At 35.8% G+C, this 21,734-nt stretch overlaps 1 long non-coding RNA gene across 1 annotated transcript in view; it reads right to left on the reverse strand.

The window, feature by feature from the left end:
- Positions 1 to 8,712: 8,712 nt before the first annotated feature.
- Positions 8,713 to 21,734, reverse strand: part of LOC131814008 (uncharacterized) — a 59,315-nt gene continuing 46,293 nt past the window's right edge. The window contains exons 3-5 of the long non-coding RNA XR_009347088.1: positions 17,066 to 17,132; positions 10,830 to 10,913; positions 8,713 to 9,666 (exon numbers count right to left, since the gene is read on the reverse strand). This is a non-coding gene — a long non-coding RNA (uncharacterized LOC131814008). The remainder of the gene's footprint in view (positions 9,667 to 10,829; positions 10,914 to 17,065; positions 17,133 to 21,734) is intronic.

Genomic DNA, 21,734 nt, shown 5'->3' on the forward strand with positions numbered 1-21,734 from the left:
CATCTACATCCCCACTCTCCAGATTCAGAAGTAAAATATCACAAATACATTTAGAGCTCTTTTATATCTCCCCTGGATCACATCCTCCTCCCTTATACTCTCGCTCAGAGAGAACCAATATGACACCCGTGAAAACTAGACCACCCACATCCCCAGCTGGAAAACCATAGTGATAATGATCCCAGATGATTCTCCTCCGAATTAACCACTGTCTTCGGTTCTTCCAGGCTGCTCCCAGCAATGACTGAGCTCAGTGGAATACAGGTTCAGGCCCATTCATGTTTGAGTTAGATCACTAACTTAAGGACTCCTCACTGGCCTGGCCATGACATTTTTTTTTTAAAATTCAATTAATTAACATATTGTATTATTAGTTTTGGAGGTAGAGTTCAGTGATTCATTAATCTTATATAACACCCACTGATCATTCCACCAAGTGCTCTTCTTAGTGTCCACCACCCAGTTATTCCATACCACCCGCCTCCCCTCCCGCAGTCCTCAGTTTGTTTCCTGTGATGAAGAGTCTCTTATGGTTTATCTCCCTTTCCTGTTTTCTTTTTCCCTTCCTTCCCCTGGCTACAGTATTCTTAAATGCTACTGCTCTGAGCTCTTCCCACCCAATCCTTCTTTCCCTGTCTCCTTTCATAGGTATCAACTCTGGCTTTTGGTGTGACGTGTCCTGCCTACTCCTCCTCCTTCCCTTTTATCCTTCACAGCCATTTTCCCTAAAAAGTTTCTTACCATCTAATCCCAACTTGGTATCTGCTTCTTGGGTGGTTGGGGAGATGGCGGGTGGGCGGGACCCAAAGTAAACACAGACACGTCCTCGTCCTGATTTCGGTATTCATTATTTTTGTGTCTCTCTGTCTCTCTTTATGTATTCATATTCTTTTTATGTCATTAAACTTTGTGCATAGTTTTTTTGTAACTTGCTCTTTTTCTGCACAGGGACATTTGTTTAGAATTTATCTATGTTGAAATATGTAGCTCACAATTCATTTTTACTGCTATATTAATATTTATTATCTAAATATGTTATGATTTATTCATTCTCCTGTTAATGTACAACTATGTTGTTCTAACTTTTGGTTATTGTAAGTTACAGTGAGCATTATTTTGTGTGTCTCCATTGTATCCATTGTACACTCCTGTAAGAGTTTCTTTGGGATATATAGGTGTTAAATTCTGAGTCATACTGTATGCACATCTTTGACTTGACTAAATATTGTCAGATTCTCTCCAAAGCAGTTGTTTCAATTTTTCACTCCTACAAGCAGTGAATGAAATGTTCTTGCTTCTCTACCTTCTTGTCATTTCTTGATAATGTCAGATTTTTTGGTTTTTGCTAATATGATGAGTGAAGTTATCTTAATATGGTTTTAATATGCATTTTCCTGATTACTAGTGAGGTAGAGCATCTTATTATGTGTGTCCTGGCCTTTTGCCTGTCCTCTTCATTGAAATATTTATTTAAAGCTTTTGCCCTTTTTTCTACTATGTTGTTTTTCTTATTGACATTGGAGTTCTTGATATACTCAGGATATTATTAGCTACATTCATTGAAAATACATTATTCTGGGCTGTGACTGTCTTTTCACTTTGTTTATGACATCCTTTGAATAACAGAAGTTTACAAATTTAAAATAGTCAAACATTCAATCTTTTCCTTTATATTTCTTTCTCTCTCCATGTCTCTCTTTCTCTTTGTGTGTGTGTTTGTGTGTGTCTGCTTCCATCTCTCCCTCCTTTTTCCTTTGATGTGCTTAGTTTCAGAAATTCTACTGTATCTTAAAATCATAAGTATATTCTCACGATTTATCCTAGAAGAGTTAAACTTTATATTTCACATCTAGGATTTTAGTGCATCTGGAATTTATTTTTGTATATAGTTAGGTAAAAATCCAGTTCATTTAGTCTATTTTCCACAGAGCAGTTGGAGCTTTTTTTAAAAACAGAGATACAGTCTAGTGATTCTCTTGCTCAGAACTTTCGATGAGTTCCTGTCCCACTTTGAATATAACCCAGTGTCTTAATTTGTCCTATAGGGTCACACATGGACTGACCTTTGGTGACTTTCCAACCTTATCTTCTGTCACCCCTTTATTTATTCTGTTCAAGCCATACTGGCCTATTAGCTATTCTTCAAACATTCCAAAGTTGTGTCTACCTCAGAGCTTTACTGTTTCTTCTGCATAAAATGTTCTTTTCCTCGGGCAATTTCATGAAATCTCTTCTTCCGTTAATATAGATTCCTACCCAAATATTAATTTATCAGAGAGGATTTCCCTGTCACTCTATATAAAATTCCTGTCCCCTGCCTAATTCCTCTTACCTTGCTTTATTTTGATTTTTCTTCATAGTACTTATAACTCTCTGACCTATATTTGGTTTAGTTATTTATTGTTTTCTTAACCAAAATATAAATTCCTTGAGGGAAGGTGCTTTCTATATCTATACCTATGCATTGCTAGTACCTAGGGAAGTACCTGGAACATAGTGGGGGCTCAGTAAATATTTGCCAAATGAATAAATGAGTGATGTCTCTTAGGGCTTACAAAAAATATCTACTATTTATTTCATTGGACCTATTTGCTTTTCAGGTCTGTGTCACAATTTGAGTAGAGCAATTTCCTATCCTGTTTAAATTTTAGCAAAATTCCCACCTGTTTTAATAAATACACACCTTTTCTTTAATCATGATTGGATGATATTATCTCTTTATTCATAGCAAGTTTTATCTTTTCAGTCCAATCTGTTGCATTGCCTTACAATCCTTTTAACTCGACATTTTATTTTATATAAAGCACTTCGACTAGAAAAGTTTCCTCAATGGCCAAATTTGGTGGCACACATGTGAAAAGTTGGCTGTCTAGAATGTGATCTAAAGGAAAATATTCTCAATGGTAAAGTCTCATTTCTGAGCGTGTTAAGACCATACAACTGAAAATGAATGTTTTATCACCCAAAACCACACTGCAGGAAAGCAGTGAGAGTGTATTCATTTTTGGCTTTAACTTAGTTGTTTGAGGCCAATGATCTTGGTTGATAGAAGGAAAATCTCCAGGTGGTCTCTTTGATTCATAGACTTCATGCCCTCAGCATTGGCTGACTTTGTAATCATTTTGTAGTTGGCCTGAATATTGACTCACACTATGACTGAGATGTGCAAAGAAAATGAAATTGGTTCCTAAACATTTTACTTCCTAAAACAGATCTAATCAACATCAGAACACTACAGCATTGCAGAGAAAGACTTAAACTTACCATAGTGATTTCTCAGCGTTTCATTGGATATCATGTATAGGGTGGTGGCTCTGTGTCGGGAGCACAGATTTTTTAATTATGGATTTTTAAAAACCGTTTGTTATTAATTCATTTTATAAATGATTGAAAAGGCTGTTGCTTGTAGGTAAATGTTTAGGTTTCTTCCCTCTGAGTGGAAATCTTTATGGTGGTTCGGTGTATTAAGTCTTTGTGTTGACCTCCAGTTCCCTACTTCCTTGAGATGGGCTTACCCTTCATTTATCCATCAGTTAGAAATCTGGGAGAGAAGCCAGAGTTCTGGTTATAGGAGATCCAAAAATCTTAGTATACTATATTTGAAAGCAATAGTGTTACAAATATTTAATTGTATTTTATTAAAATATGTGCTGGGTGTATTTTATTAAAATACATGCTGGATGTCTTAATGACTTAGCATCTTCTCTATATCAAGAAGGGGCTAACAAAACTGCATTGAAGGGCTGTTGTGAGTATTCAGATAAGAAGAGCAGTGGACAAAACCTGGGAGAAGGCATGGCTCATAGAAATTGACTCAGCACTGGCTCATTGCCTCTCTTTCCCTGGGAAAGTAATGGAATTTTTTTCCCCCTAAAGCATAACTTGTTTTAATTATAGATGTTTTAAAAATGTTTGTTATTAATTCCTTTCTATGAATGATTAAAAAGGCTGCCTCTCTTTTCTGTGCACTTAGTTAAAAGCTTTTCATCCTTAATGTAGACTCTACAGAAGAAAATGTTTGAAAGAACAATCGTGTGCAGGAGATGCCAAGAAGCTATTACTGGTTAAGTAAAGTGATACTCACTGTTATTAAGATTCACGAGGTTTATGAGCAATTATCATATCACTACAATTCTTTATCAGTAGGAAGCAAATGCCTTATTTTCAATATGGAGAAAGCTGTGAAAGAAGTTACATGCTTTTCCCCAGATCAAGGCAAATTGAATATTAGAACAGAATCTCTCTTCGTTGACTTATAGTCTGGTGTTCTTTGCTTTTACAATTTCTTATGCTTTGCCTCTATAGGAAAAATATTGAATTTGGCCTATGTTTGAGCTAAATGGGAAAGTAGATCATTGTAATTATTTCACAGTTTTGGGCTGGGTAGTGCTTATTTTGATTTTGATATTTAACAAAAAGAAAATCTGTAACTATCACAAGGAAGTAGTGCTTGACATAATTTCTAGGGCTTGTACCCACCCACTTCCCCAGGCACTTCATTAAAAGCATTTCAAACTTAATGTAGGCTACAGAAGAAAGTGTTAGAAAGAGGAATCATGTACAGGAGATGCTATTAAGTTATAACTAAAGAACAGCTCCAGGAAAATTGAAAGTAGCTGCCTTCTAGAGATTGTAGAGTTTGGAAGAAGCAGTGAATGTATTTTGCCCTCTCTTAGTTGAGAACAGTCAATGCTAGACACTGAGAATCCCTAAGTGGTTTGATTGTTTTTTTTTCCCCCTACTGGGTGGGAGTAAATTGGGCTGGAAGGATAATCATGTGTGGTTAATTCTTGGGGGAAAGACCATTAAACTCTATGGTTGAAAGTTAGGTCAGTTATTGAGATAAAGATTCTGTGTTGCTGCCTTTCCTACAGCATGGAATGGAGATTGAATTCCAAAGACCAGAGTGGGTCACTCATTAGAATAATTCAATGTTTATTCATTAGTCAGTCATGTGTTCAGTCCTTCAATAGGTACCATGCTAAGTGCTGAGGATATTAAATCAGACACAAGCTCTTTCTCTAAGAATGAGTTTCTTTGTGTGCCTAAGATTATCTGGAAGAGACGAATTTAAGGCATTAAAAGAAGACATTGCTTTTCTGAAATAGCAATGCTATGGCCTCTGGGTTGCATAGGTAGGATTTTTGATAACTGAAAAGTCAAAATTGGACCCTTTTGGCCTACCAAGAGGTATAGTAGGTACCCTCATGGTCCAAAAAAGAATACCTGCTGGCTGAAGATGCTGAATCAGGTAAACAGAGGACATTAGTCATGTGACCTGAATTGACATCTCAACTAAGGTAACTTCTTAGATCAAAGAGAGTAGAATATATTTTGAAGTGACCACGCCAACAGACTTTGGGCTCAAGGAAGAACTTAGTATTAGAATATATCTCATACCAAGCCAGTAAGTGATAAGGAAGGATAGATCAGATGGTTATAAGTGTGTGTAGATAATATAGAAAATTTGTTTCATTCTAGGCCTAGTGAAAATATCCTTCTGAAAAGTCTGGGAGATCTTTGGTTTTTGAGTAGGAGCTTGGTCAAAAGCCAAGTATGACACTATCACACATGTGTGACACAGAATTCTATAAGGCAAATCAGAAATATATAAATAATATAAAAAATAATAATTTTTTATTCATCATTCCATCTATCTATCCACCAGTTTATCTATAGAATATTTGGCAAACATCTCCATTCCAGGCTTTGTGCCTACTATTGAAGATACAGCATAGATATACCCTACCTTAAGAAGTGTGTAGTCCCAGGATTGAAGAAAAAAATATTATGAAGTTTCTACTGGGCGGTGGGGGGGGTGCTACAGGGTGCCTGGGTGGCTCAGTGGGTTAAGCCTCTGCCTTCGGCTCAGGTTATGATCTCAGAGTCCTGGAATCGAGCCCCACATCAGGCTCTCTGCTCAGCAGGGAGCCTGTTCCCCCCCCCCCCCCCCGCCTGCTTGTGATCTCTCTCTCTCCATCAAATAAATAAAGTCTTAAAAAAAAAAAAAGAAAGAAGGTCTATCTACTGGGGTGGAGTATACACTTAGGGTCATAATATTAGAAAATACTCCTTCTCCTTGTCCTGCCCCAGTCTGCTTTATGAGAACTTGCAGTCATCCCCTAAGGGTTCTCGACAACCTCAAGGGTATCTTGGAAAGGGTATCTTTAGAAATCTTCCCAATTCCATATGGGATTTATAGCTATCCCGTCTTCCCTAGATTCTAGTGACAAGGTCTTCTATATCTGCAAAAGGTAATAGTGGCAACCTTCTTGCCTATCATTTTCCTCTTATCTCCAACAGCTACATACCCTTCTCTCTTTTCTTCTGATCTCTCTGAGAAATAGCAGCCATCATCAGAGGATCTTTCATCTTTCTAAAACCAAATCATCAATCTCTCTTCTTATGGAATGTTATTATGGATGGACAACCCCTTTCCTACTTAAGGCCAACTTCTCCACTTGAACCCTAGATCCCATGCTCCCATCCCTTTGCATCTACTCAAGGACTTGACTCTAGTAATTATTTTTTTTCTCTCCTGTAATTATGTCTCTGTCTTAGATCATTCCCAATAGCATACAAAGGTCATAGAACACAACCTGTGTCCAGTTAGGGCTCAATGTGCATGGTTGAGTATAATTATTGCCATCATTATCCCTCTCTTCTTCAGGCTCATCCCTACTAAGCTTTGTCATAGTAATAGATATCAGGGCTTCCCATTTCAAGTCTTAGGAAATTCACTCTAGGGAGTGTCACCAGGACCAGCATTTAGGCACTCAAGGATAAGGAGAATTAAAAAAAACAAAAACAACAAATGGTTAGTATTTTCTGTCTTTTTTGTGGGTATTCTTTAAAGAAATACATGGGAAGACAGAATGAGCTAATACCTCAAGATATCTGTGCTTTCATGGAGGACCCAAAAGAAAAGATGTTATTTTAAGTGTTGTCTTCATAGTAGTTTATTTGGAGGAATCCTAATAAATGCAATAGTAAAACAGCTCAAAAATTTTAGCTTATTGTGCCACATGGCTACTATAATTAATAATACCATATTGCATATTTAAGGGTTGCTAAGAGAGTAGATCTTGAAAATTTCATCATAAAAAATTCTGTAATTATGTATGGTAATAAGTGTTAACTAGAGTTATCATGGTGATCATTTTGTAATATATACAAATATCAAATCATAATATTGTATACCTGAAACTAATAAAATATTGTATGTCAATTATACCTCAATAAAAATAATTCTTACCTGGCCATAGCAACCTTTTTCTAGATATGACACCTGAGGCAAGACAAACAAAAGCAAAAATAAACTATTGGGACTACATCAAAATAAAAATTTTTTGTACAGCAAAGAAAATAATCAACAAAACTAAAGACAGCCTACTGAATGAGGAAAGATATTTGCAAACAACATATCTGATAAAGGGTTTTTATTCAAAATTTAAAGAACTTATGCAATTCAACACACACAAAAACCAAATAATCCAATTAAAAATGGGCAGAAGACATGAACAGACATTTCTCCAAAGATGGCCAACAGACACATGAAAAGATGCTCAACAACACTCATCACCAGGGAAATGAAAATCAAAATCACCTTGCATCTGTCAGAATGGCTAAAACAAAAAACACAAGAAACAATAAGTGTTGAAAATCTGGAGAAAAAAGGACCCTTGTTTACTGTTGGTGGGACTTGGTGCAGACAATGTGGAAAATAGTATGGCTATTCCTCAAAAAGTTAGAAGTAGAACTACATTATCATCCAGTAATCACACTAATGGGTATTTACCCAAAAAATATATAAACACTAATTCAAAGGAATACATGCACCCCTATGTTTATTGCAGCATTATTTACAATAGTCAAGCTAAGGAAACAAGCCCAAGTGTCCATCAATAGATGAATGGATAAAGAAGAGATGGTATATATTTACTTGGAATATTATGGATAGAGCTAGAGAGTATAATGCTAAGTGAAAAACTCAGGCAGAGAAAGATAAATACTATATGGTGTCATTCATGGGATTTAAGAAATAAAAAAGAAATAATAAAAAGATAATAAAGGAAAAATTTTAAAAAGGAATAAAAGGGAAAAAAGATAAATCAAGAAAGTCTTTTTTTTTTTTTTTTGTAAGATTGTAAGTAATCTCTAAACTCATTGTGGGACTTGAACTCACAACCCTGAGATCAAGAGTCACCTGCTCTACTGACTGAACCAGCCAGGGGCCCACAGATTCTTAACAATAGAGAACAAACTGATGGTTGCCAGAGGGGAGATAGGTGGAAGGTGGATTAAATAGGTGATGGAGATTAAAGAGTATGCTTAACATGATGAGCTCTGAATACTGTACAGAATAGTTGAACTACTACATTATATATCTGAAACTAATACAACACTGTATGTTAACTATACTGGAATTAAAATAAAAACTTAAAGTTGCAGTTTTAACAAAAAACGATTGAAGTATACATAATATTTATCAATGCAAAAGTAAAATGCAAGAACAATTAACAGTAATTGTGAGAGTTAATTTTCTGAACAAATTTAGGAGTTCTAAATGGTTAAATAGGAAAACAGATCAATATGTAATATAAATATTAAGAGACAGTGTGTTGAGTATTAGTTTTTTTAAAAAAAACATCTTCTACAGCCAATACATATTTATAAATTTTAAATATACAGAGAATAATGGAAATTAGAAATCAGAGTTCTAATCTTTGTAAAATTACGTGGTGTTCTGTATTTGTAATTTTATTTTATATTATTTTGTTTTTTAAAGATTTTATTTATTTATTTGAGGGAAAGTGAGAGCGAGAGTGAGAGAGCTCAAGCTGGGGGCAAGGACAGAGGGAGAGGGAAAAGCAGACTCCCCTCTGAGCAGGGAGCCTGATGTGGGACTTGATCCCAGGACCTTGGGATCATAACCTGAGCTGAAGGCAGATGCTTAACTGACTGAGCCACCTAGGCACCCCTGTATTTATAATTTTAAATAAAACAAATATTTATCACTGTAAAATAATAAAATAAAAAAATGATTCTGAGCGCAATAGACAGAGGGATTATTAGTTAATATTTTGGCTAACTATTGAGTGCTGGGAAAGGCACAGGGCATGACTTTTTTTCCTTAAGGAGTTGCTCTAAATGATATGACTATACAGGGTTGTTTTTTTCTTTTTTCTTTTTTTTAATAAAAAAGAGGTTTCTTTGTGGGTTCTCATTGTTATTTACATTTCTAGTATTTAAAAATCTACCATTCTGGAGAAAAATAGATTCTTTTCCATTATTTATGCTTACTTCTTATTGGAGAATTATATTTCAAAGACTCCTGGTATTCATATATTGAGAGCTTTCGAAACCATGTGGAACCAATTAGAAGGCATGCTGAAACTTCATCCAGTTAAGCACAGAGAAAGGTATAGACTAGGAATCCACAAGACTGGGACTCTGAGAACTCATCCAGCAAGAAGAGTGACTCCTATAGTGGACAATTTTATTTTGGCAGCTCAGTATCTTTTCTCCCTTTTTGTGATCACGGCATTCCAAATGTGGTTTGGATAAACACTTCTTTTTTACAGGATATAGTCAATAGTGGTACCTATCTTCCTCTGGCCAATGGTGGACACATGGCCTAAGCTTAGCCAACCTGATGCCTTCTCCCTAGAATTGAAGGAAAATGAATGGTCAATTGAAGGAATTAAATTGAATTCAAATTGAATGTATTCAAATATTCAATTTCAATACATTCCCCATTGTATTCAAAGTAGTATAAATATTGGGGAATACACTGGGGAATGTATTTGTCCTAGCAGTGGCCTCCTGAAGAGACTGTCCTTTCATTCCTGCTACCAGCATCCCTGGTGGTCTAGTGGTTAGGTTTTGGTGCTCTTATTCCTGCAACCGAAGTACCCAGAACAGCTCTGGTTTCTGGTCTTTCTGGACTTCGGTGTTTTAGATTTTCACTTCACTTTGAGCTACACAACTTCTTTCCAATTATTATTATTATTATTTTTTCATTAAGGAAGCTTGAAATGACTTGTATTTGTTACACTTACAGATACACATCCTACCCCAAGGGAGGGACGCTTAGCAGTGTCTGCTGTATTACAGTGTTCATGGGGATATGGCTACTTTTCTCATGAAATGATATTTGTTTCCTTGAGGCTCAACTGGATAGATTTTTCTGGGCCTATCCCATAATGAAAGTTATGGGGCACTGGAAACTTGATCCCTGGGAAGGGTAGGGATGAGATTGGGAGAATTTGGCAAGGACTAGACAGAAAGTCAGGGACCTGGGCAAACCTGCCAGGATTCAGAAGAATGCTCCAGTCTCTCTAGAAATTGAAATTCACTCCTAAAACTAAGCAAAAAATTGAGAGTAATGGAGGTAACATTATATACTGGGAAGCACAATCCCTTGGGCCCCCTTAGGCTCATTAGGTAAGAGATTTAAGAAAGCAAGACCAACTCCAACAAGAGTGAGCCAATTGGGGATGAGGAGGAAGTTAGCAGTATGCTACAGAAGAGTCACATGGAATGGGGTTCAAAACCTCGGTTCAAAATCTGGGTTCTCCCAGTGGTAATTGTGAGACTATGGAGAAGCTCACAAGGGGTGAAATACTTGTGTCTTCCTCTGGAATGCTTTCCCTGTCATTTCCCCGTTTCCTTCTTTCCATCCTGGGCTGGTTTCAGCGTTCCAGCTATGTGCCCCAATGTAACATCTACTTTCCCTGTCACAGTGTCTATGAACTTCATGTCATTTGTTTGTCACTCCAACCAGACTGCCAACTTAACGAAAGAGCAACCTTGTCTTTCTTATTCACCTTTGTATCCTCAAGATATCCACAGTGCCCAGCACTTCATAAAAAGGAGTGGAGTGTTGAATAAGCAAAAAGGAGGCTGCAGAACTGTAAGAGAGGGAAAAGGCAATGAAAAGCCCTTTTTATTTGTTGTAGTATTACATTAAACAGTGTATTTGTAAAGTGCTGTATCTGAGGTTGATTCTAAATGATAAAAATAAGAGGTCTCTTGGCAGTAATTCTGGGATTTTTGATAATAATGTAAAACTTCTTTAAAGCATGTTAAATCTTTTCATACAGGGTATTTTTCTTTATTATACTAGACCAATCACCTAATATATGTAGGAAAATGTTTTGCTTCACAATGACATATAACAATTTTAATAGCACCTATTAAAGTGCTTTACACATAATAGTTGTTCAGCAACTAATTGTTGATGGAGCAAATATATTCAGCAAAATTGGCCTTCTTTTATAAAGCGCTTTTAAAGCCAAGAATAACTACTTGCTATATAATTCTATAACAGCTCACATTACAGCAAAAGATTAAATGAGAATAAAGAAGAAAAATATCTTATATATTTGTCTTGATATAAACTTGTGTTATAACTTATTCTTGCTTATCCAACCAATGAGGTTTGGATTTTGAAATGAATTACAACACATCTTGTCCCTTGACACATTCTTTCGTAAAGAACCTTTGATAAATCTTGGCTGCACACATTAGCTGTGTTAAGGTCTTAATCCTACATGAAAAAATATCTCTGTTTACCTAGTGAAAAAGGATCATTTTCTTCCTCTTGGTAGAAATTAAAAGCCCATAGCATTTGAAAGGGTAGACTCTGCCAATGTATTTCTGTCTCTATAAATCGTCATAGACAGTGATTTCTTGCAAAACAGGTTTCATGTAATATTTATGTAAGTTGCACATGACCTTGAATGAAAGCAAGGGTTAGAAGAAACAGTGTTCTTATTGTTCGACAGAATGCTTCACTATTTTGTCAGATATTACTTACTCAGGTCAGACGTGATTTTTTTTTTTTAACAGAATAGAATTTGTTTATTTTAAAGCTGGACTATGGAGAAATGTGACATTTCTTTTTAGAATCAATATACTATTTTATCTTCTACTTGTGAGAGGTTTCTGTAAATAAGCAAAGAGGAATACCAGCAGCAAATCTGGGTATAGAATAAATGTGGGTGAGCAGAAAATTAAAATGTCCTCTTACCGTTCACAGTGTTGATTCTGGAGGAATCATGAGAGCAGATGGAAAAGATCAGATGTGTGAGAGGTAGGGTGCAGGTTGCTGTGTTTGAGAAACATCTGCCCTCATCCAACTTTGCTGCTCTAAAGAAAATCTATAGAGTAAGGATAGGTAGAGCTACTGAGTTCTGGCCTGGCCTGTAGAATTTATTAGCTGTGTGACATTGAGTAATTCATTTAGCTCCCCTGAACTTTTCATTGCCCATAAATATGTAGGGTTCTTACCTGGCTTCTCCTACCTTTCCAACTTATGGCTCCCTTCTTAGCACTCTAAGTTCCAGTCATATTCAACTGGAATATTCAACCACATCACTTCCTTTTATTTTCTTTATAGAACTCTCTTGAAATGATCTTATTCATTTATTGTTTTCCTTCACTAGAATATAAGTGTCATGATGGGAAGGATCGTGGGTGTTGTTCTTATCATAGACCAAGTACTGCAGTGATGCCAGGAAATTAGCTGAGACATAAAAATAATTGATGAATGACTTTGGGGTATATATCCAAAAGAATTGAATTTGGGAACTGAAACAGATACTTATACACCCTTGTTCATAACAACGTGCACATTGCACAACAATGTGAAAGTACTTCATGCCACTGAACTATATACTTAAAAGTGGTTAAAATGGTAAATTTTATGTTGTGTGCATTTTACAACAAAATTGGTGAATCAGGGAGTGTGGAGGTTCTTCATGTAAATGGTTCTCACTTCCTGGAACATTGTCTTCTGTCATTCCACGATCCCTGCTCTATCTTTCCCTTATCCTTCCACCAAGCAAAATTTTAGTCATATACCAGGTCTCAGCTTATCAAGGTTTCTCAACAACAACACTATTGAAGTTTTGGATCAAATAATTTTATTGTGGGAGGTTGTCCTGTGGGTGAGTTTCTAACACTTCCTATAGTTTATTTATTACACTTAATTAGAGTACTATATCTTATATATCTCACTTGTATCACTCAAGAAGTCAGCGTCTGAATAGGATAGAATAAGTCCTATCCCTGAGCATACTTCTATCCTTGGAAATGCAGTCTGGGTGCATGAAAGCCATGAGTTGGAAATTCACTATAATTTGGGGCTGGATCTTTGGGGGTCAAAAACTAAAACCCATGTAAAAATTAATTTATTTTGGCTTATGAATTTTGACAAAAGAGTGCTATATGTAATATACTAAAATTAGATAACTTAATTGTTGTCTCTAATGTGCTATAAAGGTATCAAGTACAGAAGAAGGAATTGAAATTATGTCCAATTTATCTGTTCTGATGGAAATAACTTAGAATTATGATTTTACATTTGAGAGGATCTTTTGTTGTTGTTGTTGTTAGTCAGAGTCATTATGTGTTATAATCAGAGGGTTCATGTTCTTACACAAATGAAAAGGAATGCAATATATGTCAAATCACATGCCAAACTGAAAAAAGTACGTAGATGGTATGAGCATTAGAAACATTTAGAAAAAGGTGATATGCTAAAGACAGAACAAAGGAAATAATTGCCTGAAAAGAAGAACATAAATAATATTTTTGAAGGAATAATGATACGTTTTGTTACTCAAAAGCTAAATTTGAAAACCTTAAATAGCAGAATATGGAGGAGAAAAGATGATCTTCATGTTTCAATCTTCTATGTGTTCCTTCCCTCCTTGACTTTTATTAGGCATGTATGTGAGAGGAACTGCAAAGTGGCTCACTCATCACCCACTCCTGCCCCTTTTACTATGACTTCCTGAACCACTGAGGCAGGAAGGTTAAATTACATTTCTTAGACTCCTCTAAGGTTAAGATTTCACATATGAGCTATGCTTCCTCAGCCATATGTAACTTGTGTGAATTGTGCCTCAGTATATGGCTTACAGGCTTTCTGTGCTGTGATGGTACCTTCTGGAGTGGTGCATGTTCTCCTTTTTGTAGTTGAGACTTGGAAAGAAGTGAGTGGTAAGTGGTTGGTGTAAATATGCAGGAGACTGAATATTCTGGCAAGTTTGGTAGTGAAATGTTTGGTTCTTCTGGAGAAACTTTGACAAAGGAACTACAGATCCTGTCATTGGCCAGCAGTGAGGTTTCAGCTAGAACAGGATCATAGAGAAACTGAGTGTTCTACTCAGTTCAACTGAGTATTGTTGGTTGAGTAGCTCCCAAGCTACACAGCCTGCCTCTTCTAGACATTTTGTTAGCTGCCTAATACCTTGTAATAATTCCCTCTTGGCGTAGACTAACTAAATGACATTACATTTCCAGAAACTATCGGTTTTGACAGACACAGTTCATTACGGTCAACATCTGTGCAAAGTACTATAGATAAGGTGCCCAACTTCTAATTTTCGGTTCATGGATGTTCATTCTGAAAGGGCTTTGCAGTCTTGTGGAGGAAGCCAAAAATAGGCATGCAAAGAAATGGTAACAGTACAATTCAACAGACACTCTTAGAGATGAGTAATACACAGTGAAATAGGAGCAAAGAAAATGAACAATGGTCTAGTAAGGTGACTGGTCAAGAAGAGTAACTGGATCAGGGAAAGTTTCATAGAAAGGGTAGCATTTGCACCGTATCCTTAAGAATGAATGGAGGGGTGCCTGGGTGGCTCAGTGGGTTAAGCCTCTGCCTTCAGCTCAGGTCATGATCTCGGGGTCCTGGGATCGAGCCCCACATCGGGCTCTCTGCTCAGCGGGGAGCCTGTTCCCCCTCTCTCTCTGCCTGTCTCTCTGCCTACTTGTGATCTCTCTCTCAAATAAATAAATAAAATCTTTAAAAAAAAAGAATGAATGGAAGTGTCTCAGGTAAAGAAAGTGGGAAGGATATTCCTAGAAGAAGGAAGAGAAAATGCATGATCATCAACCTTCTAATATGTTTATTCACTTTCATTCCTCCATTCACTCCTTCAGTCAGCAAGTGTTTATTGAAAATGGTTGATGTGGTAGCACTCAGCTAGGCACTGTGCATTCCACAGAGAATTAATTATCCAACTAGGTGGGATAGCAGACATAAAATGAATGATCAAGTAACTAATTACAGTCATGATGAACATTCTGAAGGGTAAGCACAGGGCATTTTATGATAGGGAAGATTTAAGGTTATATGGACCAGAAGGGAGGTACTGGGTATTATTCATGTAGTAAGACTAAAACTTGTTTTTCTAAAGAAGATTGCACTCTTAAAAATCTATCATGCTATCCAGATTTCATAAAGGCCTTTGTTCTTATATCTGGTGTCATTGTTGGAAATCTTTCTCTATGCAGGGCAGATCTACCCATGCATAATCCCTTCTTCCACTATTAGTAAAGACTCTTCTGATTAATTATTAACTAGCAAATGTATCTCTAGAACACCACACTAAGTGGTAACATATTAATGAAGATGGATTTGAGGTCCTATTCACACTTCTTGAGGGAAGGAAGCTGGACTATGCTGACAACCAATCCCATTAATCACTTTCTATTAGATTTACTGTGTGATTTAGTTTGCTTTTTAGTGGGGATTCTTTTCTCCATTTGAAAATAGATACTTTCTGCAGATAAAGGAAATGCCTATAAGATTTACAATGACACCAACCACACTAATTTATAGAGAAAGCCTGCATGGGTTACTAGGAAGAACATTTATGAGTTTATAGACCCAATATAAGTCATATATTGGTTTTGGCTATCACCTCCTAAGTGAAACAGTCTGTCCATATGTGTATCAAACTAATTGAAGAAACCTGAAGTAAAGTACAATGTTTAATTGTCTGAGAGCAGTGTTTTTCAAACTTTAGATTGCAACTTATTAATGGCTTTGAAATCAATTAAATAGGTTGTGATCAATGTAATTTAAAAGAGGAAATATAATTGAATGTAGTAAAATAGGAGAGAATATTGTGTATAGGAAGAATAAGTACTGTTTTGTAAAACTTTTATTTCATATATATGCATACCTAATATATATATGTAGTATTGCATATATGCATATCATGTGTATATAAGCATAAATATATGTAAACTTATTTATGTACATCCTAGGTCAATATGTGAAATGTCAAGGCAATTTCAAAGCCATAGATCTGGAAAAAGGCATTCTAAAAGTTCCCTTCAAGTCTTCCATTAGCATACCAATTCCAAGTTAATTATTATTGCTTAAAGCACATTGGAAAATATTGTAACCGTTGGGATGGAGAATTAGTTAAAAATTTTTGCTTTGAATGAGTTCTAGGTAAAACAAAATGTGAGTACTCTTGGTTTGGTAAAATATATATTTGAAATATTAAATAAAGGTGACTTAACATCTTGGGGTTTACTAATTTTGTTGCTTACAAAGAATTTTACGTAGTCACCCCTTATCTGTGGGGTATATATTCCCAGACCCCTGGTAAAAGTCTGAAACCACAGATAATATCAAACCCTATATATACTATGTATTTTCCCTATGCATACATACCTATGACAAAGTTTAATTTATAAATTATCCATGGTAAGAGATTAACAATAATAAAATGAAACAATTATAACAAAATAATAAACTATAATAAAAGTTATGTGAATGTGGTCTTTGTTTCTCTTTCAAAAAAATTTTTTTAAGCTTTTCTTTTTTTTTTTTTTTTAAGGTTTTATTTACTTATTTGACACAGAGAGAGAGCACAAACAGGAGGAGCGGCAGGGAGAGAGAGAAGCAGGCTCCCACTAAGCAGAAAGCCAGATGTGGGGCTTGATCCCAGAACCGTGGGATCATGACCTGAGCTGAAAGCAGACGCTTAACTGAGTGAGCCACCAAAGCGCCCCTCAAAACTTTATTATTGTCCTATACTCCCCCTTGGTTTTCCTGTGATGATGTGAGATGGTGATATGTTCACTCGATGAGATAAAGTGAGGTGAATGAAGTAGGTATTGTGACGTAGTGTGAGGTTACTTCTGAGGACAGTCAGAAGGCAGGTCACTGCTTCTAGACTGCAGGTAACTGAAACCTTAGAAAACAAAACCATGGGTACAAGGGAGAGGGGCCTACTGTATTTCCTCTTACCTTTAAGGAGTTTCATATCAAATAGAAGAAATGGATTCATTCATCTTCATAAGTACATTATCGTAATCTGGAAGAGATCAGAGATTTATACTTCTGTTTTTGTATCTGAGGATAGCTGCGTTTGTGATCTGTGGACACCCATTAAGAATGCCTTCATTCTGACCCATGATTAATCATTTTAAATAGAAATAGTATTATTTATTTTATTTATGGTATTTTGTAAAGAGTTATTTCTTTAGCATAGCATATGGGCATTATTGTCTTCAAGGTGTAACCATGGGCATTCTTCTTCATTTCTACCTTATATAAAAAACAAAGCTATAATTAATGTTCTGTTCTAAACAGATAATATGCATGTCTTCCTATCCGTATCACTATGCCCATTCTCCAGAGAATCCTGCTTTTGATTTTGAATGCTGTCATGCTGCTTCATTAACTGAATGGTTTTCCCCAGTTTATTGAGAAATAATTGGCATACATCACTGTATAAGTGTAAGGCAGAAAGCATGATGGTTTGATTTATATATATTGTGAAATGATTATCACTATAGATCTGACCAACCTCCATAGACTCATATATGCACAATAAAAAGAAAGAAGAAAAAAAAAGGAATAAAGTTTTTTTTTCCTTATGATGAGAACTCTTAGGATTCACTCTTTTTTTTTTTTTTTTTTTTAAGATTTATTTATTTATTTATTTGACAGAGAGAGATCACAGTAGGAGAGAGGAAGGGAAGAGATCACAGAGAGAGAGGAAGGGAAGCAGGCCCCCCGCCGAGCAGAGAGCCAGATGTGGGACTCGATCCCAGGACCCCGAGATCATGACCCGAGCCGAAGGCAGCGGCTTAACCCACTGAGCCACCCAGGCGCCCCTAGGATTCACTCTTTTAACAAGTTCCAGGAGCATTAGCTATAGTTATTTTGTTGTATATGTTGTAGAGTACATCCCTAGGACTTATCAGTCTTATAACTGGAAGTTTGTAACTTTTGACCACCTTCCTCCAACTCCCCCCCACCACACACCTCTGCTAATCACAAATATGATCTTTTTTTTCCCTATGAGTTTGATTGTTTTTAGAGCCCACATATAAGTAAGATCATACAGTATTTGTCTTTCTATATCTGCCTTTTTTATTTATTTTATTTTTTTTAAAGATTTTATTTATTTATTTGACAGACAGAGATCACAAGTAGGCAGAGAGGCAGGCAGAGAGAGAGAGAGAGAGAGAGAGAGAGGGAAGCAGGCTTCCTGCGGAGCAGAGAGCCCGATGCGGGGCTCGATCCCAGGACCCTGAGATCATGACCCGAGCCGAAGGCAGCAGCCCAAACCACTGAGCCACCCAGGAGCCCCATATATCTGCCTTTTTAAAAAAAAAGATTTTATTTATTTGAGATAGAGCTTATTTGAGATAGAGTTTATTTATTTGAGAGAGAAAGAGTGAGAGAGAGCACAAGCAAGGCGGAGAGGCAGAGGGAGAAGGAGAAGCAGGCTCCCCGCTGAGCAGGGAGCCCAGTGCAGGGCTCAATCCCAGGGTCCTGGGATCATGACCTGAGCCAAAGGCAGACACTTACAGGACTGAGCCACCCAGGCACCACCTGTCAAACTTTCATTTAGCATAATGCCCTCAAGGCCCAGTGATGTTGTAAATGTTAGGATTTCCTCATTTTTTTATGGTTAATATTCCATTCTGTATGTGTGTGTCTGTATATATATATATATATATATATATATATATATATATATAATAGATTATTATTTCATTTATTGATGGATACTTAGGTTGTTTCCATGTCTTGACTGTTGTACATGATGCTGCTATAAACATGGGAGTGCAGATATCTTTTGAGTGTTTTCATTACCTTTGGATATATTCCCAGTAGTAGAATTGTGAAATCACATGGTAGCTTTATTTTTAACTTTTTGAGGGTCCCCTATACTGTTATGCATTATGGCTGTGTCAATTCACAATCCCATTAATAGTGCACAAGTTTTCACATTCTTCACATCCATGCCAGCTTTTTAATCTTTTTTTTCTCTTTGATGATTGGCCATACCAATAGGCATGAGGTGATATTTATTGTGGTTTTAATTTGCATTTCCCTAATGACTGGTGATGTTGAGTTTCTTTTCATGTACCTATTGGCCTTTTGTATATCTTCTTTGGAGAAATATCTACTTAGGTTTTTTGCCCATTTTTTAATTTGGTTATTAATTTTTTTGCTATTAAAGTATATGAGTTCTTTGCATGTTTGGATATTAATCACTTATCAAATATATAGTTTGAAAATATGTTTTCCCATTCTGTAGGTTATCTTTTTACTTTGCTGGTCATTTCTTCTGTTGTGCAGGAGTTTTTGGTTTGATGTAATCCCATTGGTTTATTTTTTATTTTGTACTTTAGGTGACATCTTCAAAAATCATCGTCAAGACCCATGTCAAGGAACTATGTTCCTATGATTTCTTCTAGCCCTTTCTTTTCTTCTAGTCCTTTCATAATTAAGTCTTTAATCCATTTTGAATTAATTTTTGTAAGAATATCTAGTTGTCCTAGCACCATTTATTAAAGAGATTGTCTTTTCTCCATTGGGTATTGTTGGCTCCCTTGTCAAATATTAGTTGACCATATATGCTTGGGTTTATTTCTGGGCTCTCAATTCTGTTCTCTTGGCCTATTTGTCTATTTTTATGCCAGTATCATACTGCTTTGATGACTAGCTTTATAATATAACTTAAAATCAGGAAATGTAATACCTCCTAGTTTGTTCTTTATTGGGTTTCTTTGGCTGCAAGGTCTTTTGCATTTTCATATAAGTTTTAACAGTATTTTGTCTAGTTCTATAAAAATGTCTTTGGAATCTTGATAGGGATTGCATTTAATCTATAAATGGCTTTTAGCAGTATTGACATTTTAAGAATATTAATTCCTCCAATCCATGAACACAGGATACCTTTCCATTTATTTCTGTCTTCTTTGATTTCTTTCATCAGTGTTTTGTAGTTTTCAGTGTAGAGATTTTTCACCTCCTTATTTAAATTTATTCTTACGTATTTTGTTGTTTCTGATGCCATTGTAAATGAGATCTTTATTTCTTTTTCAGAAATTTCAGTTAATGTATAGAAACGCTTTTGATTTTTATATGTTAATTTTATATATGGCCACTTTATTGAATTCATTAATTAGATACAATAATTTTTTAGTTGAGTCTTTAGCATTTTGCTATAAATAAAATTCATCTACAAATAGATGGTTTTGCTTATTCCTTTCTGATTTAGATATATTTTATTTCTTTTTCTTACCTTATTACTCTAGCTAGAATTTTCAGTACTATATTGCATAGGCGTGCTGAAAATGGGCACCCTTGTCTTATTCCTGATCATAGAGGAAAAACATTCAGCCTTTCACCATTAAGCCTTTATTATAGACAGATATATTCCTTCTATGCCTAATTTGTTAAGCACTTTTATCATGAATGGATGTTGGATTTTGTTTAATGCTTTTTCTGTGTCTATGAGATGAGTATATGATTTTTTTTTTTCATTCTGTTAATGCGGTGTAACACATTGGATAATTTGCATATGTTGAACCATCTTTATTTATTTATTTTTTAAAAGATTTTATTTAAGATTTTATTTATTTATTTGAGAGAGAGACAGTGAGAGAAAACATGAGCGAGGAGAAGGTCAGAGAGAGAAGCAGACTCCCCGTGGAGCTGGGAGTCCAATGCGGGACTTGATCCCGGGACTCCGGGATCATGACCCGAGCCGAGGGCAGTCGTCCAACCAACTGAGCCACCCAGGCGTCCCTGTTGAACCATCTTTAAATCTCAGGAATAAATCCCACTTGATCATGTTGAATGATCTTTTAATATGCTGCTGAATTCAGTTTACTAATATTTTATTGAGAATGGTTGCATTTACATTGGCCTAGAGATATTGGCTGCCTGTAGCTTTCTTTTCTAATCATTTCCTTTTCTGGTTTTGGTATCAGGACAATGATGGACTCATAAAATGAGTTTGGGATTGTTCCCTCTTCCATTTGTTTGGAAGAATTTAAGAAAGGCTGGTGTTAATTCTTTAAGTGTTTGGTAAAATTCACCAGTGAAGCCATCTGGTCTTGGGCTTTTTTTCATTGGCAGATTTTTGATACCTGATTCACTCTCATTACTAGTAATTTGTCCATTCAGATTTCCTATTTGTTCCTGATTCAATCTTGGTAAACTGTATGTTTTTAAGAATTTTTACATTTCTTCTTGGTTGTCCAGTTTATTGCCACCCAGTTGTTCAAAGTAGCCTCTAATGATCTTTTGAATTTCTGGGGTATCAGTTGTAATGTTGTTGTTGTTGTTGTTTTCATTTATAATTTTGTTGATTTGCATCCTTTCTTTTTCCCTTCTTGATTAGTCTAGCTAAAGGATTGTCAATTTTGTTTATTATTTCCTTGCTCCTGCTAACTTTGGGCTTGATTTATTCTTCTCTTTTTAGTTCCTTAAGGCATAGAGTTAGGTTTTTATTTGGAATCTTTCTTGCTCTTAATGTAGGCATTCATTGCTATGAACTTGGCTATTGAAAATTGATTTTGCTGCATCCCATAAGTTCCAGTATGTTCTTTGATGTATTGGTTGTTCAGGAGAGTTTGATTTCTTATAGAAACGTATTTCATTACTTTAT

This window comes from Mustela lutreola, chromosome 13, assembly GCF_030435805.1.
Source record: "Mustela lutreola isolate mMusLut2 chromosome 13, mMusLut2.pri, whole genome shotgun sequence".
NCBI classification, from domain to species: domain Eukaryota; kingdom Metazoa; phylum Chordata; class Mammalia; order Carnivora; family Mustelidae; genus Mustela; species Mustela lutreola.